Raw genomic sequence first — 27,228 nt, 5'->3', positions numbered from 1 at the left:
AAGCACCTGGGAAAACTCACTGTACTTCTCCAGCTTATGGTCTGGGAATCGGTATCGATGGAAGACGTCCCTCCAGAGTTTGTTTAGTGAAAAGTAGGTGAAATCCAAACAGGGAGCACCACATTCTAGACAATGGTATGGAGCAAGAGAGGGAGAGGATAAGGTGGCTCAGCGGTAAAGAATCTGGCTGCCAATGCAAGAGACACGGCTTTGATCCCTGGGTCGGGAAGATCCCCTGGGGAAGGAAATGGCAACCCACTCCAATATTCTTGCCTGTGAAATCCCACAGACAGAGGAGCTTGGCGGGCTACAGTCCACAGGGTCGTGGAAAGTCAGACATGACTGAGCGTGCATGCATGCACTCATATGGAGCAAGAGATAACTTGAGACCAGTTTAACCGGTTAAAGTTAGTGAGTAATTTGCTCAGCAGGGGAGAAAGGGAGAGTAAGTGCAAATCAAGAACAGAGGAATAGCACAGACGAACTGCACGCAAAAATAATCAAACCCACGATACAAAAAATTATTGTTGTTTAGTCACTAAGTCATGTCCGACTCTTTCTGACCCTATGGTCTGAGGCCCACCAGGCTCCTCTGTCCATGGGATTTCCCAGGCAAGAATACTGGAGCTGGTTGCCATTTCCCTTCCCCAGGGGATCATCTCATCCCAAGGATCAAGCCCGAGTCTCTTGCGTCTCCTGCACTGCAGGTGGATTCTTTACCAATAAGCCATCAGGGAAACCCCACAAAAAAATCATACTTCTCACATAAATATAGAGCTGCACCTGGCCTATAGTCCCCCAGATACCAAGATTCTGTAAAATACAATCTGAAGCCTCTGACTAGGAGAATAATTTTTCAAATATATTTCTTTTGTGGGCTGTTTTAACATAAAGAAAGTTCCATGGATTACTTTTGCTTGCCACTGGGAAGAAAAATGAAGAAAAAGAAAACTACCATAGAATGAATGGAAGATGCCAATAAGATGATATTTGCTTTATATCAACTATAATGCAAGAAAACAGAAAAGAACTGAACAAAGTTTTCAGATGTCCATTATGTAGAGGAATATTGTAAGTAATATTTAACATTAAGTCTTGGACCATCTGCAAACACCACCATGAACTATGACTCAAGAAGCAACTCTGATAAGTGCATTTCATTCTTGGGAATGACAGGCCCCCACAGATAAGACCTAATTTATTTTCAAAGAATGTTTCATGAAGGTATATCTTGATAACTAAAAAATTATGTACATAATTATAGGTCTCAATGGGGCTCATACGAGAAAGAATCTACTTTCTCTCTGAAAAGTTAGTGATTCAAGAATATGAAATCATCAGTAAAAATTAAACAGGTATTTATTGGTCATGTTCTGGCAGCTGACATTTTCAGCTTACCTACCTATAATAAAATGAGGAGGAAAATCAATAAAACCCAACAACTCCTAGTGAATCAGAGAAATTCAATTTACTTAATAGCATCCTGAAGGAATCACTGTGCATCAGGAGGCTATTAGTCTTATTGCATAAAATGTGAGCCTCATTCTACCTAAAGAATTAAATTGCTCAAGACAAAATTTTAAATCAATCAGATTAAATAAAGGCCAATTCAACACTTCCAGGTCTCTCAACTTTGACATCAAATACCCACGACATTATTATGAAAGAACAAACTATTTCAAAGTTCTGAGGCATTTCAAAAAATGGATACTTTCTCAAAGTTCAGCTAGTTTCATTTGAGTTGGTTTTCTTTCCTTGAGGCTCTTTCTATGCAAGAATGAGATGAGTCTGAAAAAATGCAATTTGGCTCCATGACTACACTCTTGATTTTTCACTATGTGAGTGAGTGAGTGATAGTCGCTCAGTTGTGTCCAACTCTTTGTGATCCCATGGACTGTAGCCTGCTGGGCTCCTCTGTCCATGGAATCCTCCAGGCAAGAATACTGGAGTGAGCTGCCATTTCCTTTACTATGTACAAAGCAAACAGATCCTAAAAGCTCTAGGATGACAAAAGATACCAGCAATTGCTACCAGTATGAAACAGAAAATTGAATACCGGAATATATAAACTGAAAAATAAAAATCAGAAGTAATTAGCAATTTCTGTTGAAGGTGAAAGTGAAGTCACTTGGTCGTGTCTGACTCTTTGTGACCCCATGGACTGTAGCCTATGAGGCTCCTCCGTCCATGGGATTTTCCAGGCAAGAGTGCTGGAGTGAATCGCCATTTCCTTCTCCAGGGGATCTTCCCGAATCAGGAATCGAACCCGGGTCTCCCACATTGCGGGCAGTGATCCCTATTTCCTGTACAGATGTTCAACTTGCATTTTGAACGCAATATGCATTCAACTTGTATTCATATATTCATTCTCTTCCCCTCCATCCCAACTCCCTCCCTCTATGTGTGCTGGGGGTGATGGGGCTGGTAGTGTCTGTCCTTTCTTCCTTATATCCTCAACAAAAAGCACACGCAGAGAGAATCAGGGAAGGTTCTGAAGTCCTTGAAGTCTGTCCTCAGCATCCTCTTCCAGGTAAACTGAGAGGAGCAGTAAATATTCCAGGAAAGACTTTGGTAGAATTGTATGACAATCTTTTCTCAGACTGAAAATGTGCTTGCTCTGACTTTTTATTGGAAATATAGTCTGAGTACTGGTATGTAAAAAAAACAAAAAAATTCAAATCTAGTTTCTCTGTGGGCAGTGAGCCTGCAAATAAATAACAAGAGACTCATTTGGAAAGGAAAACTAGAAATCTTCCTAAGAGCTAGGGAGGTAATTAGCGAAGGAGAGAGTGGGATTTTAAGACACACAAAACTTGGTGTGTCTGTGAAAAACAGGGGTAAGCCACCTGTAGAACTGACTTCTGAAACTGTCTCATAAATGTTAGATGCCAGTCTATACCTAAATGACAGCAAAGAAGAGTTTCTAGAAGTTTACTGCTACTAATAATATGACAATGGGTCACTTTTTTAATGCAAAAATTCATCAAGTATTCATTTCTGCTACAAACAGCTGAACAAAAACATCTGTTCCGAAACGCTCAGTAATGCTAGAAGGAGGAAGCCTGATTCTAGGCATTCCTGGTCAAACTCACATGATACTTGAGGTTTAACATCTTGTCTACAGAAGTTCTATGTAAGGAGACTAACCATATGTAAATGCTTTCTTCCTACCAATACATTCTTGGCATCTGACTCCAGGTTTGGACATCTGATCTTGTACTGTTAACCAGATTAGCCATGGGTGAGCATGCAGAATTAACTTATTTTAGGAGGGTAGAAAATTGGAGGTTAGCATAAAGGGAAGGGAAGCCACTTTGATAGGTTTGGGTGTAAGGTCAGTGTTTGGGTGGCTCAATTAACAGCCAGTTTCTGACTCCAAGGAACACAATGGTTTAATTGTAATCATTCCTTTCTGTACTATGGAAGAAAGTCAAAGAGGTCATCCTGCAAGTGGAAGTATATGCAGAAGTAAAAATACTACTCAGGATTCATGGACGACAACCTTGATTTCAGGCCCCTAAAATAATCTCCCCACCCTCAACACACATACAACAGCATTAAGGTTACCTGGAAGGATCAGCGTGTGTGTATGCATGCTCAGTCGCTTCGGTCGTGTTCGACTCTTTGCGATCCCATGGACTGTAGCATGCTAGGCTCCTCCATCAATGGGATTTCCCAGGCAAGAATAATGAAATGGATAGCCTATCCCCCCTTCACGGGATCTTCCCGCCCCAAAGATCGAACTCACGTTTCCTGCATTGGCAGATGGCTTCTTTACCACTGAGCTACCTGGGAATCCCTCTGGAAGGATCAGGGAGACTCCAAAACAACCAACATCTAAGAAGCACCGAGGTTATTTACATTATCTCATTGAAATCTCAGAATATCCTTGTGGGGTATGTAGTGGGTTTGAAGTCAATATATTCTATTGATATCTATCAACATTTCCTTCTCTTCTTTATGCAAATTAAACATACATATGCAAAGTAACACTGCTACTGCTGCTGCTGCTGCTGCTAAGTTGCTTCAGTCGTGTCTGACTCTGTGCGACCCTATAGATGGCAGCCCACCAGGCTCCGCCATCCCTGGGACTCTCCAGGCAAGAACACTATATTTTTAAAAGATGCATGCATGATTAAGGTGACAGATCAAACACATCATCAGATCAGATTAGATCAGTCGCTCAGTCGTGTCCGACTCTTTGCGACCCCATGAATCACACATGCCAGGCCTCCCTGTCCATCACCAACTCCCGGAGTTCACTCAGACTCACGTCCATCGAGTCAGTGATGCCATCCAGCCATCTCATCCTCTGTCGTCCCCTTCTCCTCTTGCCTCCAATCCCTCCCAGCATCAGAGTCTTTTCCAATGAGTCAACTCTTCTCATGAGGTGGCCAAAGTACTGGAGTTTCAGCTTTAGCATCATTCCTTCCAAAGAAATCCCAGGGCTGATCTCCTTCAGAATGGACTGGTTGGATCTCCTTGCAGTCCAAGGGACTCTCAAGAGTCTTCTCCAACACCACAGTTCAAAAGCATCAATTCTTTGGTGCTCAGCCTTCTTCACAGTCCAACTCTCACATCCATACATGACCACTGGAAAAACCATAGCCTTGACTAGATGAGCCTTTGTTGGCAAAGTAATGTCTCTGCTTTTGAATATGCTATCTAGGTTGGTCATAACTTTCCTTCCAAGGAGTAAGCATCTTAGAGGATGGCTTTTGGAAGGGGGAAGGAGTGCATATAATATATGTTAGCAAAATGCTTTATTAATGATTATGAAGTCCACCCCAATAGAATCCCCATTTTATAGAAAAGAGAACTGGCAGCTTTGAGAGGTTGAGAAACTTGTACAAAAGCATTTGGCTAAAAAGTGTTGATTCCAGTAATGCAAGCCATGTCCTGACTCACTATGCTTTACTGAAACTCCCAACACTGATGTACTGGACTAGAATACGCTTTTAAATCAAAACAGGAGATTTCACAGAAGCATCTTGTTAAACGGAAAGTCACAACAGCCCTTTCACTCTCCAATGTGTGTGTGCCAGAGAAACTGGATAAGCACTGCCAAAATAATTATCTTCAATACAACAAACCCTAAATTAAGCTCAGTGAACCCTTATTAGGGCCTGACTCCATTTAAAATATTCTGCTTTGTATCTTGGGCTCTAAACATTTATGTCAATGATGTGCCTGATTTCAAGCAATTATGCTGATACAGTAACCTATGAAGTGTAGGGATCTATTTTTATTTACACACATATCCTGATCAATTATTATTATAATCATTTTTAGATAAATAATATCACTAAAGGGTTCTCTTAGTCCTCAAGTATAAATATCTATACAATACATTTTATTGGAGAAGGCAATGGCACCCCACTCCAGTACTCTTGCCTGGAAAATCCCATGGACAGACGAGCCTGGTAGGCTGCAGTCCATGGGGTCGTGAAGAGTCAGACACGACTGAGCGACTTCACTTTCACTTTTCACTTTCATGCACTGGAGAAGGAAATGGCAACCCACTCCAGTGTTCTTGCCTGGAGAATCCCAGGGACAGGGGAGCCTGGTGGGCTGCCATCTATGGGGTTGCACAGAGTCATTCAGATACACCATATTTCTTGGTCAAGGTCTCTACATGGAAGGTTGAGTTGAAATAAATTACAAAGGGAAAGGGAAAATGGTTTAACAGGAAAGCCAAAGAGAAGGGTTAGGAGATACAGGAGATGGGATAGAAATGGGAACATCTTAAAATTACAGAAATGCTGGAATTAATTAAGATCCTAAGATGGGATTCAGTACAACAGGCAAAAGGTTGTCAAGTATCAACTTGGTCTGATTGATAGTTGATAACGTTTTCTCTCTCTCATAACTTTGGATGGGCTGGAGGAGCTATTTTTCTACAAAGCTTTCAAACGTTGTTTCCTACCTGAACAGATACCAACACTCCTCTTTAAATAGAAAGCATTCTTTTCTGTTACTCACATTCATGACTGGACTAGAGTCTATTCTTTGGTTGCCAAAGCTTGGACCATTTATATAAACTTGTTATTGAAGCATTCTAGGAAATACACAACCACAAGTCTGGGAGGAAGCTGCAGAGTAGACTTTGCTTTCACAAAACTGTAATTTACTGACACCCACCAGGGCCAAAATTGAAGTTCACACTTGATGAGTCACTGGTTCCGTATCTCTGGAAGCATGGTGTATGAAGAATTCTTTTTAAACTGCGTCCTCGGCTTCCGAACATCTGTGTTGCTCTGTTCCCATGACCATTTTTATTTTGTTTTTTTTGCCAGCTGAAGATTAATCCAAATCAAAAGGCAATTCATCATGCTCAGTTTTCTCCACGCTTCGTCCACTGGTAAGGGAATTACTGCCAGACAGTACAGTCTTGTGGCCTCATAATTCGTGGGTCTAAGGTAAGAGGAGGTATGTTTGTTATTCCTTATAAACAGATATAAGGATGTAAGGAGATATCTTTTTTGTTTCACCTGGTTTGCAGTACATTTTTGGATCTTATCGTTTTGTTTGCCTTTTAAATCCTAACTTTTCCTAGTCACCAATTTTTAAAAATCACCCCTCTCCCCTGCAGAATTAAAAGAAAACACACACAAAAAAACACTCAAACATAGTCCAGTCCAGATCTTTCCAGGCTCATGGGAGCACAGGGTGTGTGTGTTTCCCTGCTTTAATATTTCACAGCTTGCCTAAATCTGAAAAAAGTTGAAGAAACATGCGTGGGGGGTTGGTTTTTTAAAGTTGCTAGTTTGACCTATGTCAAAACATACACGACAGTACTCTGAACACGTCATATGCCTTCAACCTTCCCTGCAGAAGGAATTTTGACCTCTTTCTGTACCCCCACAGTTCTCCACTGTCAACTGGGGTTTTATTTGTAGCAGAGAAAGGCAGAGGTTGGTCCCGATCCAGGATTTGGGCTTGGAAACTCTGAGCACATTCCCAGAACTGATCAAAGACAGATGCACACAAAGTGGGTGACTCATGGGATACATTTTTCATTGTAAATAAATAATCTCAAGTAATATATCAATGGATATTGGTTATAAATCATTTTACCTTGGAAAAAAAACAGAAAATGGAGCCAAATTAAGATTTTTTTTATTTGTCCAACTGCTCCCCTAAACACATAGGAAATTCTGTCAAAGGATGCTAAAGTGGATACCAGAAACTTCTTTATACTTTTGACTTTGTTCTTGGATTCCATGCGGAAGAGTACCTTCTAGGGATCACAGTTAGAGACACCTAAGGCTATAGACTGACTGACTCTGAAAAGGGCCTCATCAATTTTTGTTTGGGAGGGGTATTCTGACTCTTTCCATCCCTCCTTCTGTTAAAACTGTATCTTGTTTTTCATCAGTAAATTTAATGTGTCATATATTTCTACAGGATGTCACTTTTGCTCTTTTCACTCAAAGACGGCCAAAGCTGTCACTTGGAATGCAGAATTACCCAGGAAGCCTCCTACCAGTGATAGAGCAATCAACCAGGAGGGAAACAAGTAGAACAATGAGAGGATGGTGGATGATGCCTGAGAAACACATGGTATCACAGAGAAGACCAGGGAAAGCTCAAACCCAGAAGCGTTGTGACCCACTTTCTGCAGGCTCTTCAAAGACCAAGACACACTCTGCTCCTTACGTTCACTTTCATGGGCACGTTCATCCATGTCATGTAAAGCCACGTCTTACACTCCCTGGAAAACCAAGCCTTGAATGGAACCAGTGAGATACAGCTTGCTATAATATACCATCACTTGGCTGAGACTGTGTGGAGAAGTGACAGGGTAATTCAGAGCAGTTGCTGCATAGTGAGCTAAAAGAAGCTTCTGGAAATACAGTGAAGTGCAAGGTCTCCATTCAGCTATGTTTTGATGGAATGTTACAGATATTTCATATTCATAGGCCACCAGTGAACAGAGCCCATAAGACCCATCTTGGCATGCAGCCATCTAGGACGGGTCAGTACGGTGTGTAAGTGACAAAGAGCTGGCTGCTGTAATTTTGTGAGAATGAAGAAGAAAGCATGTTTACTACATATGGCTTTTGTGGAAGCTGCCTAGCTATAGCAAGATGACAGGTATCAACATAATCCTTCTTTCATTTCTCACTTTCTCTACTGGTAAAATCTAAAAACCAGGGTAGAAGTAACAGCCTTTCAAAATAAAAGCAGCAGGGAGGCATGATATTCAGCCACAGTCAGGACCTGGCCAGTGGCTCATGGTTGGCACCTATTTTGAGAGACAGGTATTACAGAATACTGTCAATATCAGCTGTCCCTCAAGTAAGGGATGACAAAACCTTAGAAGTATGAAGCAAAGGGGAGAATAAGGAGATAGATGGGGAAACAGTGGAAACAGTGTCAGACTTTATTTTTCTGGGCTCCAAAACCACTACAGATGGTGACTGCAGCCATGAAATTAAAAGACACTTACTCCTTGGAAGGAAAGTTATGACCAACCTAGATAGCATATTCAAAAGCAGAGACATTACTTTGCCAACAAAGGTCCGTCTAGTCAAGGCTATGGTTTTTCCTATGGTCATGTATGGATGTGAGAGTTGGACTGTGAAGAAGGCTGAGCACTGAAGAATTGATGCTTTTGAACTGTGGTGTTGGAGAAGACTCTTGAGAGTCCCTTGGACTGCAAGGAGATCCAACCAGTCCATTCTGAAGGAGATCAGCCCTGGGATTTCTTTGGAAGGAATAATGCTAAAGCTGAAACTCCAGTACTTTGGCCACCTCATGCGAAGAGTTGACTCATTGGAAAAGACTCTGATGCTGGGAGGGATTGGGGGCAAGAGGAGAAGGGGACAACAGAGGATGAGATGGCTGGATGGCATCACTGACTCAATGGACGTGAGTCTGAGTGAACTCCGGGAGTTGGTGATGGACAGGGAGGCCTGGCATGCTGCGATTCATGGGGTTGCAAAGAGTCGGACACGACTGAGCGACTGATCTGATCTGATCTGATCTGAGGTGCTTCAAGGGTTTATACTTTGCTAACAGTCAAAGAGAAATTATAGTCTATTATTAAGTACTAGAGATAGTAATTGAAAAGTGTAGCCAACACAATCAAGGATAAGGACATTAGTCTAAAAAAAATCTTAAGAAACATATCTAGAGGACATAACAAGTGGCACACTCAAGAGGAAAATGGTAAAAATAAGAGCTTTTAGGACAACAGAATTAAGGGGAAAATGGAATGGAAGAGGGGGAAAAGGTTACAACAAACTATAAGAAGTAAAGGGTTAATTTCTAGTAAAATTAAAAAATGTTTAATGTTTTTATAAATATTAAGAAATTAAAAAATATTTTTAAATAAGACCACCAGTAAAACCCCAATGAATAAGTGGGTAAGCAATTCAAAAATTTAATGAAAGATGAAATACAGAAGGTAGGAAAAAAAACCCCACAAAGTCATTGCTAATGATTAAAGAAATATAAAGGGAAGTATACCAGCAAATAGTCCAGCAAAACATTTTTTAATTAAAAAAAAAAAAATACTCTTCAGGGTTAGAGTGGAGAAAATAAACTCATTCATTGCTAATGACATTACAAATACCACCTATCTGGAGAAATATTTGCCCATGAGAAGACAATAAATATGTTCAGTGACTGCCCTGTTGTAAATTAATCTATGGTTATAATTTTAAAAAAGTGTATGACAATAAAAACTAACAGAAACAACTCCAGTGCCCATTAATGGGGAGAAGCCATGTACCTTAGAGGGCAATTAATACAACTGAATATGATGCTGTCAGTAGAAGGATAAATATGATTTTTAAAAATGTGGAAATTTACTAAATCGTTAGAAGTGGAAATATATATGCAACATACACATATAGTTATCCATACAATACTGAAATTGTATAGAAATTACTTAAACTTTCTTTCCCTTTCTGTTTTTGTGAGATATAATTAACATATAGCACTGTATAAGTTTCAGGTGTACAGCATTATGATTTGACTTACATACATCATGAAATAAATAAATTCAGTGAACATCAATCATCTCATATAGATACAAAATAAAAGTAAAATGAAAAAAAATTTGTCATGATAAGAACTCTTAGGATTTACTCTCTTAACAACTTTTATACATAACATACAGCAACACAAATTATGTTTATCACATATCACATTTACAGTTTATCACACTGTACATTATAACACTGATTTAACTTTCAACTGGAAGTTTGTACCGTGTGACTGTCTTCATCCAATCCTCCTCCTACCACCTCCCACCTTGGGTAACCACAAATATGATCTCTTTTTCTATGAATTTGTTTATTTTTGAACTACAATTGGCCTACAACACTGTCTTAGCTCCTGGGGCACAATATAGTGATTTGGTATTTCTATACATTACAAACGGAGAAGGCAACGGCACCCCACTCCAGTACTCTTGCCTGGAAAATCCCATGGACGGAGGAGCCTTGTGGGCTCCAGTCCATGGCGTCGCTAAGAGTCGGACACGACTGAGCGACTTCACTTTCACTTTCCACTTTCATGCATTGGAGAAGGAAATGGCAACCCACTCCAGTGTTCTTGCCTGGAGAATCCTAGGGACGGGGGAGCCTGGTGGGCTGCCGTCTATGGGGTCGCACAGAGTCGGACACGACTGAGGCAACTCAGCAGCAGCAGCAGCTGCAACCTGGCCAGCAAATGATCACCACAATAAGTCTAGTTACTATTGGTCATCATACAAAGATGTTACATTATTACTGACTGTACTCCTTACACTGTACATTTCATACCCATGACTATTCTATAACTGGAAGCTTGCACCTCTTAATCTCCTTCATCTATTTTCTTATATCCTGTCCCTCTCTTCCCTCAAGGAACTACTTATTTATTCTCTGCATCTATGACTATTTCAGTATGTTTGTTCATTTGTTTTTTAAATTACACATATAAGTGAATTCATATAGTATTTGTCCTTCTCTGTTTGACTTATTTCACTTTAGCATAATACCTCTGGGTTCATCCATGTTGTTGCAGATAGCAAGAGGTCATTATTTTTTATGGCTGAGTAATATTCCATTGTGTGTATATGTGTGTGTGTGTACAAGTGCGTGCATGCTTAGTTGCTCAGTCATGTCCACCTCTTTGTGACCCCATGGGCTGTGTAGCCAGGCTCCTCTGTCCATGGGGATTCTCTAGGCAAGAAGAGTGGAGTGGGTGGCCATGCCTTCCTCCAGGGCATCTTCCCAACCCATGTCTCCCACATTGCAACCTAGGATCAAACCCAGGTCTCCCGCATTGCCGGCAGATTCTTAACTGTCTGAACCACCAGGGAAGCCACACATGCAAAAACATATTTATACATATGTATTATACATATCTATTATATATATATATATATATATATATATATATATATATATAAATACACACACACACAAGCATCTTATTTATCCTATCATCTACTGATGGCCACTAAGGTTGTTTCCATATCTTGGCTATCATAAATAATGCTGCAATGAAGATAAAGGGGATTATCATTTTGAATTAGTGTTTTCCTTTTATTCAGATAAATACCCAATAGTAGGATTTCCTGGCGTGCTGCAGTCCATGGGGTCCCAAAGAGTTGGACATGACTGAGTGACTGAACTCAACTGAACTGAGTAGAACTGCTGGATCCTATGGTAGTTCTAGTTTCAATTTTGTGAGGAACTTCCATAGCATTTTTTCATAATGGTTACACCAATTTATATTTCCATCAACCGTGCATGAAGGTTCCCTTTTCTTCACAACCTCGCCAACAGTTCGGTTTTTTTTTTTTTTTTTGTCTTTTTGTTAACAGCCATTCTGATAGATGAGAGGTGATATTTCATTTTGGTTCTGATGGGCATCTTCCTCATAATTAGTGATGTTGAGCAGCTTTTTATGTGCCTGTTGATCATCTGTATGTATCCTTTGGAGAAATGTCTACTGAGGACTTCTGTTCATTTTTTGAGTTGTTTTTTTATGTCATTAAACCCTCATCAGACATATCATTTGCAAGTATTTTCTCCCATTCAGTAGGCAAACTTTTCATTTTGTTGATAGTTTCCTTTGCTGTGCAAAAGCTTTTTAGTTTGATCTAGTCCCTTTTGCTCATTTTTGGTTTTGTTTACCCTGCCTAAGGAGACAGATCTGATTAAATATTGCCAAGACTGATGTCAGCTTACTGTCTATGTTTTCTTCTGGGCATTTCATGGTTTTAGGTCTTACCTTGAAGTCTTTAAACCATTTTGAGTTTATTTTTGTACAAAGTGTGAGAAAGTTACAAAAATTATTTTAAATTTATAAATACTGAATATTATGCTGCCATTAAAAAGATATATATACACACATAAGTGTATATAAAGAAATATGGAGAAGTATTTATAAAAATATTAAAAGTCAAAAGATATATATGTACACACATATATTTTAATATATCATAATTATATACAAATTTGAAATAAAAATCAGAAAGTAGCACACAGAAATGAAACTGTAGCAGTTAGAATATTTAATTATGGATAAATATTTTTCTAGATACAATTTGATTTTTCCTATTTTTTATTATACAGGTAGATTCAAGAGAAAAAGTTCTTAAAACCCAGAGAAAAGCACGTTCCAATCAACCATACTCTAGATTATAACAAACCACCAAATAAATTGTGAGTTTATAGGCCTAGAAGTCTCAGGAAGGAGTTTGGTAAGTTTATAACTATGACAGACCATTGATATTTCACTATATAAAAAATCCATGTCAGTGAGAAAATATTCAAGACAACACTCAGCTCTTAAAGTTTTCCTTTCTCTCTAGAAATACATGACTAAAATTGATGAGTATAATATTTGATAGTGGTATATTTGATGTATGTGCAGAAAGTCGTTTCTTCTCACTGGCAATGAGCAAACTTACATGTGTAATAATTACAAATGTACACACACACACACATATACACATATGCACTGTACATTCACACACACATACACTCAGTGAATGACAGCCTTTTAAGGTAACTAAGCATCGTTAGGAGATGCAAGAGATGTGGGTTCAATCCCTGGGTTGAGAAGATCCCCCGAAGGAAAGGGCAACCCACTCCAGTATTCTTGCCTGGAAAAACACCATGGACAGACCAGTCCATGGGGCTGTGAAGGGCTGGACACGACTGAGCAATAGCATGAGCACAAGCAAGCATTGTTAGATAATAGAGCGAATGTTTGGGAGAGATCTTCTGAAAGCAGCAGAGCTCCACGTCATGCCTCCCCCTGCTCCAGCCACTCGATTAGGACTGGCTTCTGGTACACTTGAACATGCCCTGTTTCTGGGCTTTCACTGTGCTGTTCTTCCTATCTGGAATGCCATTTTCCCCATATAGTCACAAGGCTCAGCCAGGGGTAATATGAAATATATTCAACAGCTGGCATACTTCTGGGAAATAACCAATTAGTCCAAACATCTGGCCAATCAGAAGGACGCTGGGTGTAGAATCCATAAGGCTATGCAGGGTCCTCACACCAACCTTTGTGCCCTCACTCCCTTCAGGTCTTGGCTCAAATAACACCTCTTGGAGACGTATTCCCTGACAGCCCTATATACAGGAGCATCCCAGTCATTATATCTCATGATATCTTCTTTTTTTTTCCTATAGCACTCCTCATTACCTGTCAATATATATTATGTATTTATCTGTCAAACTTTGTATTGTCTGTATTTCTCCTATTATGTAAGTTCCAAGAGCAGGGACCTTGCCTGATCTCAAGGTTGCCTGTGACCTCCACTTGCTAACTCCAATAATCAATTCTTACTTCTCATTTTTGAGTTCTCATTAGCGATTGACCACTTTTTCTTTTTTGAACCCTCCTAAGCTCCAGGACATCAAGAGTGTTTAATTGTGTTTTATTTTTCTCTCTGCTCCTTCTCAGTCACCCTTCATCTCCCTGACCTCTAAGACTGGTTGGAACACTCCTGGCCTCAGACCTTCGTGTTCTCAGCAAGAACCATAGCTTTAAATAACGCTGTATGCTGATGACTGATTTCTACCTTCAGTCTGAACTTCAGACTCATCTATCCAGTTGCTTGCTTGTCATGTCCCCTGGATGTTAAACAGGCATCACAGACTTGTTTCAAATGGAACTCCTTGCATTACCATCCCCCAACCATGTTCCTCTTAAATCCTCCCTAGCTCAGTTAATATTAACTTTTCTGATTAGTCTGAAAAACTTCATCTCATCTTTGATGCTACTTTTTCCGTCATACCCCACCTCTGGCCTGTTAACAAAATGTGCTGATTTATCTTTCAAACGATACCCAGAATCTTATCTGTTCTCATCACCTCCATTTCCACTATGCTGGTCTGAGTTGACATGATATCTTACCATGCATTGTTGCAAAGGCCTCTTAACAGATTTCCCTGCTTCTTGCCTTGTTCTTTTCAATTTATAACAGTACCAGATCCAGGATGCTTCTGTTTAAACGTGTGAGTGAGATCATGTCATTCCCTTACTGAAAACCAGCCCAGGGCTTCCAAGTCATGTAGATGTCATTAGACCTAAAGGTTCATTTTGTCCTGGTTCCTTGTTATCTCTCAGATCGCCTCGGTCACTGCTATACCAGCCACACTGGGCTCCCCTCTGCCAAGCAGACATGCACTCAGAGACTTTGCACATCTTTCCTCTACCTGGAATGCTCGTCCCAAGATACTCACCTGGGTGTCTCCTTCATATTACTTAAAGTCTCTTCCTTAGTGAAGTCTTACCCAGCCTGTCTACCTAAATTTAAACTTTCCCCAACTATTTCACTCATGTAACACTTCATTTGATTATATTTCCAATGCTCCTAGTTTCAAGCATTTTAATGGAAGATGAGGCTTGAGAAGAATGCACAGGCCAGATCACAAGAGCCTTGTGAGCCATGCAAAGCCTTGACCTTTTCCACAAGGCAGTGAGGCTGCAGCAAAGGCTGTTTAGTCAGAGACGTGATACCATCACAACTGTGTTTTAAAATCATTATTTTGGCAGTGCCGATTTTTTTTAATTAAGCATAGGGAATATCAAGCTCTGGTATCACAAGGAAACCAACAGAATTTTATTGAAGATTTCACACAAAGCTAAAGTCTTCCTTAGTCAAATACTTTCCATTTCTATTCATTGCTCTATGACAGCTTTATTCTTCAGTGATTATGTTCACTGAGTCCATTTCCTAGGGACTGATTAACTTCAAATTCTTGAGCCACTTGGGACTTCACATGAATGATTCCCCATAATACTCAAAGTTACAAAGATTAAACAGAAATCCCTAAATAAAGCAAGATTGTATAGTATGATAAAATTCTAAGTGACATGAGCCCAACTGTGGCATGGTGGGAGGGAGCCTATTTCCCCTCTAAAGGAACAGATTCTACTCAACTCCAGCAAATTGTTGTCAAACCCTTCTATTTTTCAAAGAAAAGCCAAAATTCAGATGTTTATGTGAAAGCTCCCAAGGTTTGAAATACTGAAATGAAGTCAAACCTTCCCACAGTCGCCTTCAACTCCAGCTGTGGCAATCTTTGCCATCTGATGGGTGATTTTTGGAGTCTGCAATACTCTAGGTCACTATGTACTTGCTTAGCAGTTCTGTGCCTCAGTTTCCTTACCTGTGAAACCTGGATAACTCCACAAATAAGACTGCAGTTAAGAACAAATTATATCCTAAGTAGAAAGTGTTTCCACTAGCGCACGTTCTATCGTAAGTCCTCAAAAAAGTCACTATTCGCATGATCAGTTTGCCATTGGAAATAAACACTTGGCATCTGCCCACCTAGAAGTGACAACGTTTCTGGATCAACTGAGCACATTTTCTGATACACACTTGGTGGAGATCCCTCTTCTGAGGCCTGTGCAAATAGGCAAGGAAAATCAGAGTAAGTGAGCATTAAGTCAACTTGAGGACAGGCACCAATATTCATGAAATGGATATGAGGAAAAGTGAGTTGCTCAGTCATGTCTGACTCTTTGTGACTCTATGGACTGTAGCCCACCAGGCTCCTCTGTCCATGGAATTCCCCAGGTAAGAATACTAGAGTGGATTGCCATGCCTTCTTCCAGGGGATCTTCCTGATCCAGGGATCAAATCCATGTCTCTTAACGTTTCCTGCATTGGCAGGCCGGTTCTTTACCACTAGCGCCACCTGGGATGCCCAAAGTCCATACAGATGAGTCCATATAGGGTCCTTAGGAAAATGAATGTTTAGGCAGGTTTCAAACCGGGACCAGAGATGATGCTGAAACTGGTGGATACAATGGGAAAGAAAAGTAATGAGAAAGTGAAGGAAGATTTCATGGGTGTCATCCGAGTGTGTATGAGAAAGGCTGTCCCGACTAGAGAAGCTCTGGAAAGGGAAGAAGGGCCTCTGGCATTTGGCCATGAGGGCGGGCATGAGAAGAGAGTATCTGTCAACAGTGATAAAAATGAAAAAGAGAATGAGATAAATGACCCAGCCTCCTTTCCTCTGCTAAAGCCGCCTCTTCAAAACGTCTCTCCCTCCAAAGGGAGCAGTGTGGAAAATGTGGTCCCTGAAACTTCACACTGCAAGCCCTCTCTCCCCAGGCAGTAGGAAAACTCTGCAAGCACCTGGTCTGTGAGACAAATGAGATGTCCTATATTTATCTACACTTTCTTTTTTTTCTTCACGTTTGCTGTAAAAAAATCGCACGTTTGCTGTAAAAACCACATGATGACATTTAAGGGAAATATCTCAAATGAATAAAATTACCTTTATTTCCCAAAGCTAACACAATTCTCTGTTTTACATTTTTCTGTCTAATTTTTGTCTGTAAGTCTACTGCTCTGTCAAGTTATAATCATTGTGAATATTTAATTCAATCGTCTATTTTGTGCATTTACCACATAACTAAGTGTCCCTTGAATTTCTACAGTCAGCATTATGACTTCAATGTCTGCATAATAGTTCAAGTCAATGCCCTCTAATTTGCTAAAATATCAGGCATTTAAATACTGTCTATTCTTTTCTGTTAAAGAAAATGCTATAATACCCATCATTTTGTATAGCTTTGTGCTTTTTAAAAATGCTGTTGGACAAATCCTCAGGATAAATTCAAAGGAGTGGGATGCTTGGGCCAAATGGTATGAACATTTTTTTTCTTATTATTAGTTTTAAACTTTTTATTTTGTGTTGGGATATAGCTGATTAACAATGTTGTTAATGGTTTCAGGTGAATAGTGAAGAGACTTAGCCATATACATACATGTATCCATTCTCCCCCAAACTCCCTTCCCATCCAGGCTGCCACGTAACACTGAGCAGAGTTCCATGTGCTATTCAGTAGGTCCTTGTTGGTTATCCATTTAAAATAGATCTGTGTATACACTACCATCTCCAACTTCCTAACCATCCTTTTCTCCCAACCTTATCCCCAGGCAACCATAAGTGGTGTGAACATTTTAATTTCCCCATGAGTATGGACGGATTGTAACTGGTAACTCTGACTGCATAACCAAAGACACATAGCCTGCAGTGTGATTTATGCCAACTCACGCTTCAGTCCTCAAAATGCTCCACAACCTCATAAGGGGCTGAACACATTAGATATGGGCCATTACAGAGCACAACTGAATGTCAAGTCGTGCCTTTTTTTCCTCCCTAACTCCCCCAACAAAGTTAATGTGCTGATAGTAAAGACGTAAGTAACCACCTTCTCTCTTTGAATAAAATGCTCAGGAGAGATATAATAGTGAGTCTTCAAGCCTTGAAACCTAATAAACAAGAATTATCCATTACTGAGAAATCTGAGTGAGGCCAAGCTCTGACTGTATTAGGCACTAATATAATAAAAGGATGAGGTGAGCACACACATCAAATTGAAACTACAAATCACACAGAGTACTAGAGAAACTGTGATAATGAAGAACAAAATAGAGGTTAGAAAACCGGCGACATTTTATAAAACATTACTTTAAAATACACACGAAAAAGAAATGTCGAGGTTATTATTATTGAAGAGCACAATGAGAGTGAAACCACTCTGCCCATAGTTTTTAGTTAAGCAGTTAGTAATAAAAAAGTGCTTTGGAAGGAGTAGTGATAGATTTTAATAAAGATGGAAGGCCGTGGGAAAAAAAGACTAAATCTAGAGGTTAAAGCGTCTGCCTGCAATGCGGGAGACCTGGGTTCAATCCCTGGGTTGGGAAGATCCCCTGGAGAAGGAAATGGCAACCCACTCCAGTATTCTTGCCTGGAAAATCCCATGGACAGAGGAGCCTGGTGGGCTACAGTCCATGGGGTAGCAAAGAGTAGGACACGACTGAGCGACTTCACTTTCACTTTCAAGCTTCCATGAGGCAAGGTGAGATGAAGATTGGTTAGTCTTTTTGGCTAATCTCATTAGGAGGAAAGAACCAATTCTGGAAGTTCTGTAATTTCGCTTGACCATCTAGGGTAATAAAACACTACTTACTGCCAGGTGCCCAATGCCATTGGTGGGTGCTGGGCACACTGAGATCACGCCTCTAAGAGTGGCGATGTGCAAATCGCAGAATCAGAGCATGGTCAGCTCTGCTTCCCTTGGCTACCCACCCCATGGACCGAATAGAAAGCAGTCTCTTCAGTTATGCAGCAACCCCCAGGGAACGGTCAACTCAGCGGTGCCCTGCGTTGGCCAGCTCAGAGGCAGGGTGGCAGTCTGTCTCCGTCTCAGGCAACACCACCAGCTCTGACTCAGGACACTGGGTTCTTGGTTTGATCTCAAACTACTTTCAAAGGACATTACATGTCAAGGGCAACATGATGCTACATAATTCCATTTCCAGGAGAGTGGTGGTTTAGATGTTCCGAGGGGCCTTCTCAAATTTGAAACAGTCAGCACAGAAAAGTTGTATTCCCTCTCTGAACTCATATGATGTAAGAGAGACATCTGAGCTGAATAGTAAAAAAAAAAAACCCAGGGCTTGGAAAAGTGGTGTTTTCCTGAGAGCAAATGCTTATTGTCACGGCTATGGTGGGAGACTAGCATGTGAGGCAGTACCAAGGTGGCAGAGAAGAGCCAGAGGGCCCCTGATTAAGCCTGAGATGCTGGGCAGGGTCTAAAGTGGCCCTACATCAGCAAGTCCTGATGACAAACACAGAGAGTCTCTGGAGGAAAGGAGCCTCAACTTAGACTTTCTAGTTTTTCACAGTTAACATCAATCAAATCTGAACTTCATCATGAATAAGAAGCAGAAATAACAAACAACAGAGTTAGACAACAAGCACTTCATATGTTGGAATAAAAAATAAGTAAGGAATGGTTAAAAAATAAAAAAGCGATTTCCCCAAATAAGCAAGCAATCGGAGATAAAAAATGATCAGGGGACTGAAAAATGCAACTGTTGGAAAGAAGATGAACTCCTGAAATAAAAGTACTTTGCTGGGTCATGAAGATTCCCCGGACGAGGAAATGGCAACCCACTCCAATAGTCTTGCCTGGAGAATCCCATGGACAGAATTTCTGCCTGGCGGGCTACAGTCCATAGGGTCTCAAAGAGTTGGACACGGCTGAGTGGCTGAAGACGCACACACCGACAAAGACAGAATAAGTAAACAGAACGATGGGTCAGAAGAAATTACTGACAATGCAGCACAGAAACCTGGAGACAGAAAATACGCTAAAGAAGTTATGAGATGTGGAAGACAAAGAATAAGACGGTCTAACGTATATCTAATGAGAGCCTCAAAATGAACCATTGGACACAAGAGAGGCTGTATTTAAAGGTACAATGTCTGAGGATTTTCCCAAAGTGCTTAAAAAATCCAGAGATACAGGAAGTACACTTTAAAAAGAATGACTCAAGAGTTCATACTTCAAAAAAATGTCTTACCCCCTGCATAGTGGCACATTTTAAAGAAAAGGTGTTGCACCTTAGGTCAGCATTTATTAAATGGTCAGGAAGTGGTCTAAGCACTAATTTGCCAGAGAAGTTCATTATAATTAAGGTGTTCCTCTCTTATACTATGTAATCGTTGGCCCTAAATTTTGCATATTTTTTTTTCTTGAATCATATCTGAAAGGCAAGGTAGTATACTGCTATTTTAAAATATCCTATTATTCATATAAGACTTTTGATAAAGAGGGGAATCTTTTTACAAAACCAAATATTAAGAAACTGTGATTCTTCCTTCACACACTCCATTTTCTAGAAACAGGATGTAAACACATATTGTGAAAACGGCTATTTTTACATTGCTGTTAACATAAACTTCAAAATAAAACCTAAACACCTGCTCAGGCCCTTAAAATTAGAAGGATGTGGGCTGGTGAGAGAAACGGCTGAATAGTCAGTACTGATGATCTCCCAAGCACTTTTTAAACTTGTCAGAGTCTTAGGCTGCTCCTCAGCTCCTTTCTCCTCTGCCGGAGGCCCTTTGTAAGCAAATTTTAAAGACATGCAGCAGAAGGAGAAACAAATAATCTTTGCATTCCTCTCTTCCTCTGCACCTAATCTTCACCTCTTTCTTTAGTAGTCAAAGAAATGAGGAAGGGAAAAAAAACCTCTCCTTCTCCTCAGCTCCCGCCCCTGCCATCAAAGCTCCCAGGTCTCAGAAGAAGATAGAGGACCAGGGCCTATGAAGGCTCCCCTGGTGGTCGGGTGGTTAAAAAGCAGTCTTCTAATGCAGGGGTTGCGGGTTTGATCCCTGGTCAGGGAACTAAGATTCCACATGCTGAGGGCAACTAAGCCCGTGTGCCACAACTAGAGGAGCCTGCCTAACAAAGTGAAGACCCAGCACAGCCAGAACAAAAAGAAAAGACTTCTTGGCTTTCTTTCCTTTCCCTAGTCTTCATATATCTTTGCATACCTTTGAATATCGCAGAACACAGGCCCCAGGGCCCAGAATTTAAGAAGAAAATCTACCTATATAAAAGGCATAAATGTATTAAAAAAAAAAAAATACACGATTCACAACAGTAAGCGTGCGTGCATGCTTGACTCTTTGCGACCCCACGGATTGCAGCCCGCCAGGCTGCTCTGTTCATGCGATTCTCCAGCCAAGAATACTGGAGTGGGTTTAAGATAGGCATTCAATAAATGCTAATTCATACTTTTAAAGATTATATTTATATAAGTTTTATCTCAATTATGTTTTACACAATTAAAATTAAAGAATCAGACATGACAGAGCAACTTTCACTTTCACTTTTGCATTATACATAAATATAACTTTACAATAATTTAGATAAAGTCTTCACTTTCACTTTTCACTTTCATGCATTGGAGGAGGAAATGGCAACCCACTCCAGTATTCTTGCCTGGAGAATCCCAGGGACAGAGGAGCCTAGTGGGCTGCCGTCTATGGGGTCACACAGAGTTGGACACGACTGAAGCAACTTAGCAGCAGCAGCAGCAGCAGAAGGATATAACCAAAAAGGTTCACAGTGGTTACTTCTGAGTAGGAAGGTTAGAGATTGATTCCTTTTTCCTCATTTTACTTATCTGAATTGATTCCATTTGTCTGCAATTAATATGTATTACCAATGATTATAAAAAAAAACTCATTAGAAACCACTTGTTGAATAATTGAAACAACTATCATTTTTGTATGGTTATCCCAAATATAAAGACATTGAAAAATATTATGCTTCCTTATGTGACTAAGCTATCTTAGCTTTTATAAACATGCCCAGTATTCTGAAATATTCTTTGCAAAATTACTTTTTTGAAAAACATTATTCTTACAAAAAGACAGTGAAATTTCTTTGACCAACTTGTGTTTGCTCATTTCAAATCCTTACTGGCTCTAGAGAAAAAGTAACTGAGCGGGTGTTCCTTAAGTTTCAATACATTTGATGGTGTTGCTGTTAGGCTCTTTATCAGAGCATCAGCAAAAATCATTTTGTTTGCCAACATGAAATTTATAGTTTAAATAAATTTCTTTTCCATGCAGGAAAGAAACCCAACATATCACAACCACTGATGTAGGTGTCAAAATTAAGCAGAGATGAAGGGAATACACTGTCCAGTTGAAGGCTCTCAGAGCCAGAATGGGTTATTTAATTTGACAATAATATGGGATTAGGTATCTCAACCATTCAGATTCCCCAATTGGGTCTTTCTAGCTATACAGCCATGACGATGGTGACAGAAGCAAGTAATTATAGTTGGTAATTAAGAATAACAAGGGGACAGATGATTGAAAATAGATACTGAAAAATCATTCTATTTGGTTTTGGAATGAAGTTGTGATTCATTTGGCAAATTTGTTCTCCTTATTCCAGGAGTAAGCAGTTCACTCACGTGCAGAGAAATCAAAGACACTGGTCAGTATTCAATTTCTCTCTTTAATCCCATAAGGTAAATAATTCACATTAAGGTAATTAGGAGCACAATGCTTTGTTTGCTTTTTTATGGATGAGCTTTGACACTGGAAAAGAGCCCAGAGAAACAGTCTGCCTGATGAATACATCTCTGGTTCTTTAAAACAGAACGTGCGCACATGCTCAGTTGTGTCAGATTCTTTTGTGATCGCACGGACTATAGCCCAACAGGTTTCTCTGTCCATGGGATCTCCCAGGCAAGAGTACTAGAGTGGGTTGCCATTTCCTACTCTATGGGATCTTCCTGACCCAGGGATCAAACTCGTGTCTCCTGCATCTCCTTCATTGGTAGGTGGATTCTTTACCACTAGCACCACCTGGGAAGCCCCCACAAACACCCTGCTGGACAATCAATGAGCAGCTACAGCCCTCCACCCTGACTCTTCACATGCACCCTTTACTGTTGACCTGCCCCACTGCCTCCCAGGGGACTTCCCTGTGTCCTGGTAACTACTCACCCCTAACACATGCATTGACATGCCCGCAACAGAGCCCAAGTGTTCTGGTATATGCCCTCTTCTGCTTCACAAACAAATCTGGCAAGAGTTCAACACCCCACTCTGGGCATCTTGCCTGTCAACAAGACCAAAAATCCCTTTGCTCTGAAAGCAGTGAGCATGAAGACTCAACTTCACTGTGTAGGCCATAATAACTCCAAATAATTCCAAGTGATTCCTCCTAATTAAACTCAACATCACCTACCCTTTGATACAACTGAAATAATTCACTTTAAGCAACAACAGGAAGCCATGGCAGTGATTCCATTAACCACCAGATGAAACAACTCTGTGCACGAAATCAATGGTACATCTCATCAATAAACTGTGTACACACGATTGGTATTCTGATCTTGATATCCCAAATGAATGTATTCCTATTAAGATGAATGAACATCTATTTTTCTACCTATGGAAGATGTGATCCTACTGGAAACTTTAATAACAGGCTTCTTATTATAAAATTACTACATATTCACTGTAAATGTTTGAGAAATATACAAAAGAGGAAGAAAGGGGAAAAAAGAAGTAGAGGGAAGAGGAGGAGGAGGAAAACTCTCAACCTAACCATCCACAGACAATACTGTGAATAGTTTGGTGGCTTTTAAGAATTGAGAATATAATATACTTTCTGATTTTTAGTCTGCCTTTCCCCACAAGATATGCTACTAACATATTCTGGTTAGTACATAATCCTTACAAAGCTCTGGGAGCAACAGGAGACAACATTTTGCCCTTACCCGGGATCTAGTGGATCGTTCTGCTCTCTCCACTTTAAACCCAGAATCTTCCTGTGGCTACAGTGTCTGCTCCACAGGTTCCATTCCTTCTGAGTTACCCTCTTTGTCACCAGAGCTTTCTTGGCCACCAACAAACCAGCCAGAGCACCATACATTTAGCCAAATAACTTATTCCTCAGCCTCCTCACCTGTATTCTATGATCCTTTGATCCCTTCTGGACACAAACTTCAATGACTTGGGTTTTGCTTCAGTTCCACAAAGTCTCAATATACAAGGTTAAAAAAGCTGACCAATCAATCATCAAATGGAGAGTTCTACTGCTGATCTGTGTTAACCATATAGTCATACATTTAAAACAACAAAATGTGCTTTCATCAGAAGATTAATGGTTTTATCCCAAGGCCCAATTTCCTGCATTTCTTTTTTGAATTCATCCTACTTGCAGTTTGATATTCTCTGCAGTAATTTTTTCCTAAGGTAAAAGTTTCCATTGAGTATCATCAACTATTCACTAAGAATTTCAGTGAAATTTTAGATCTATTTGTATCAGCAAAGTAATTTGTAAAGTTGAGGTAATCTACCTGGAAATCTGAGATTTAAAGAATCTGGCTATTTTGGGAGAGTTTACAAGTTAAAAAACTTTATCTTTTATCTATGTATTCACATCTTAGAATGAAATACACAACTTTAACATCTTTAGTGTTCATATTTTTGGTTTCTAGTATTCTCTGCCAATTCTTTTAGGTTTCAAAGAAGAAAAGTATTTTATGAAAATTAAAATTTATAACAAAACTTATTTAATATAACAAAATTCTGAATATATGCTTTCTATGTGAAGAAGTAGCTCCATCTTAAGTGAGTTAACTGACTGTAAGAGGACAAAAGAAATAATCTAGACATAAAATCTTATTGAAGCTTCCACTGTATCATACATTATCTCAAAATGTATAATATCATACATTTTTTGAGTGATGTTGATATTTATTGATATCAATGCAAAATAAGCTAAGTTGCTATTTAACAGGAACAAATATTGGTGCAGGTTCCTTCCTGGAGAGGGTAGGCACTCAGCTCATGGGACCTAAGGTCAAACAAAGACTGGATCGTCAAGCATCAACTAAGGGTTAGACTGTACGAATATAAAAATTGCTAAAGGCAAAAGTAGATGTTTTTTAAAAAATTGTTTTACACTAATTTCACGTAAGCAAACAAAGAACTAAAGTGAAAGTGAAAGTCGCTCAGTCGTGTCCGACTCTTTACGACCCCAGGGACTGCACAATCCATGGAATTCTCTAGGCCAGAATACTGGAGTGGGTAGTGGTTCCTAAACTAGTCCTAAAACTTTAGGACATAAGCTATCAACATGACATGACTATTTAAATTTCTGGATAAGTGAAAATGTGTTATATCCTTCACTGTACTTGTATTACAATTACATGCTTCTTGCTTCTAAACTACACAAAGTCAACAGTTATCACCAACAATGACTATAACTGGATCCGAACGAAACTTCACAGTGACTCTGCTCCACTGAAATTTAAGAAAATTCAATCCAGGATTAACAAAACCTTTTGATTTGAAAGCCAGTTCTCGTACATTCTTCTCGTGTCATACCTAAATAAGTCCTCTTGTGACATTTCTTGCCTGAAACTACAGTGCATGTCCTCTCCTCCTCAGCTTTGTCTGACACTTTAAATTTAATTTGTAGAAACTGTATAAAAAATGAAAATCGTACTTCCAATCTGAACCTGCTATCGGCTTCCTGCTTTGACGCAAAACATACCCCTCGGCAGTGTACCCCACCAGCCCAGCGACCCCCTTCCTCTCTCTCTTTTCCTTTGCCCCGAAGGCACTTCTGGATTGCTTAATTCGTGCTCTTCGGCTGCCGAGACAGTCAGGACACCTAAGGCCATTTGGACTATCTCTCCTCGCTTCCTTCTTTTCTATGGCTAACACCACTTTCCTGCTTTTTTCCTATGGCTGACTCTCCAGACTTGGTGCTGTCATCAGGGGGACAGAGTCGATTTTGGCTTCGAGCTCCTGGCTGGTAAAGCTGCATCGCCGGGCACTCCTTGTTTCTTATGTGAGCTCCCTTAACCACTTCTCTCTTTTCAGTCTTTTTCTGAGCTGCCTACTGGCTCTGTACTTTCAGGCTTCTTTCCTTTATCCGGAAGTGCTTCTTTCTCCTTCCTTTCTCTTCGCGCTCCTTCTGCCTGCGGTGCTCTTCTTCCCGCCGCTTCAGCCACTCTCTCTCCTGCAGGATGCGCTCTTGGTCTCGTTTGTAATCCCGCTCCTTCTCCCTGTATTCGCTGCCACCTCATCTTCAGGTCTCTCAGGCTTTCCATCTTTAAATTCACCCTCAGAACGCTTGCGCAATGTACAACTCTGCCCACTGGCTCTTTCATCACTCAGATTCTTTGTCCGATTTCTTGAGCTTTATTTCTTGAGCTTTTCTCTTTTGTCCAGTTCTTTTTCATTTCCTTTTTCTGGCTTCTTGAGCAGCTTAATCTTTGGTTCATCCTTTAATCTGTCCCTTTCTGGAACTCTATCTTCTTTGGCTTTTCTATATCTTTCTGTTTTTATTTCTCTTTCCACTTCCTCCTCTCTTCTTCTCTTTGCCTTTTTCTTTGCATTTCTCACCGTCTCCTTTCTTCTCCCTTTTCTTCTCTCATCTTCTGCTTGTTTTTCAGGAAGCTCAAAAGTGGAGTTGTCTTTTTGGCTATTAGCTCTCTATTTTTTGCTTCTATTTCCTCTAGTAGATGGAGTAGATGTCATTTTCTCATTATCTGCAGCATAGCTCTCCAAAAATTTTCTTTATTCTGGATCATTGGTAGTCCCAACTTTAGTATCTTTTTTCTTAGTCTTATTTTTTGCAGCTTTTTAAAAGGTGCAAATTCTACGATGCCAGGATATTCCTGACCTTTATTGTCAAGGAATACATAACCATCAAAACGATCCCTGAACAAAATAATGTCCTCTTGGTTTTTAAAGTTGATGTATGCTCTTGCATACACATGAGGATACAGACCAGTATCATTACAAAAAAACTCAAAATAGTCATGCTCAGGCATAGGCTGACGATGTTCCTGAAGCTGCTCTTGGTCAAAGTGGGCGGTAATCTCTGAATTACCACCTGGGCGAGTCAAGAGGGTTACTCGCTTCTCCTTAGGCTTATGTTCCTTGTCTCTTTCATGGCTACAGCTTCACTCCTCACCGCGGTAGCTCGGCCTAAACCAATATCATACATCATTTTGAAAAATTCTATAATTAAGTTATAGAATCCAATAATTCTATGTTTTATTGAAAACACATTTATCTTCATGACAGAGAAAGCTGGCAATAAATCGCTATTATATAAAATTTATTTTAGCTTAGGAGCTTCTATGGATTACGATAGAACACTGTTCATAATTACTACTGTTACTATGGATAACTGTCAAATATGTAATAGATGAACCTAGAAAAGAATACAGACATGAAGAGTAAAATATTAGCAGGAGGAGTGTGTGGCTTTTGGGCTTAAATTTGTCTTATGTGCTAATGTAAATTATATCAAGATAAAAGAAATCCAAAGGGAAAACAGAAGTGCTTCATATCACCTCCCCCACGCTGCTGCAGCGTAGATGGGCACTTACATAAGACC

At 40.0% G+C, this 27,228-nt stretch overlaps 1 protein-coding gene and 1 pseudogene across 5 annotated transcripts in view; both read right to left on the bottom strand.

Moving 5' to 3' along the window:
* RNF150 (ring finger protein 150) overlaps positions 1-27,228 on the bottom strand; it is a 281,768-nt gene that overhangs the window by 177,590 nt on the left and 76,950 nt on the right. The window lies entirely within an intron of this gene.
* Positions 8,285-26,835, bottom strand: LOC132342664 (regulator of nonsense transcripts 3B-like; annotated as a pseudogene).

This window comes from Bos taurus, chromosome 17, assembly GCF_002263795.3.
Source record: "Bos taurus isolate L1 Dominette 01449 registration number 42190680 breed Hereford chromosome 17, ARS-UCD2.0, whole genome shotgun sequence".
Classification (NCBI taxonomy): Eukaryota; Metazoa; Chordata; class Mammalia; order Artiodactyla; family Bovidae; genus Bos; species Bos taurus.
The sequence above is the reverse complement of the archived record's forward strand: the minus strand, read 5'-3'. Positions and strand labels throughout refer to the sequence as shown.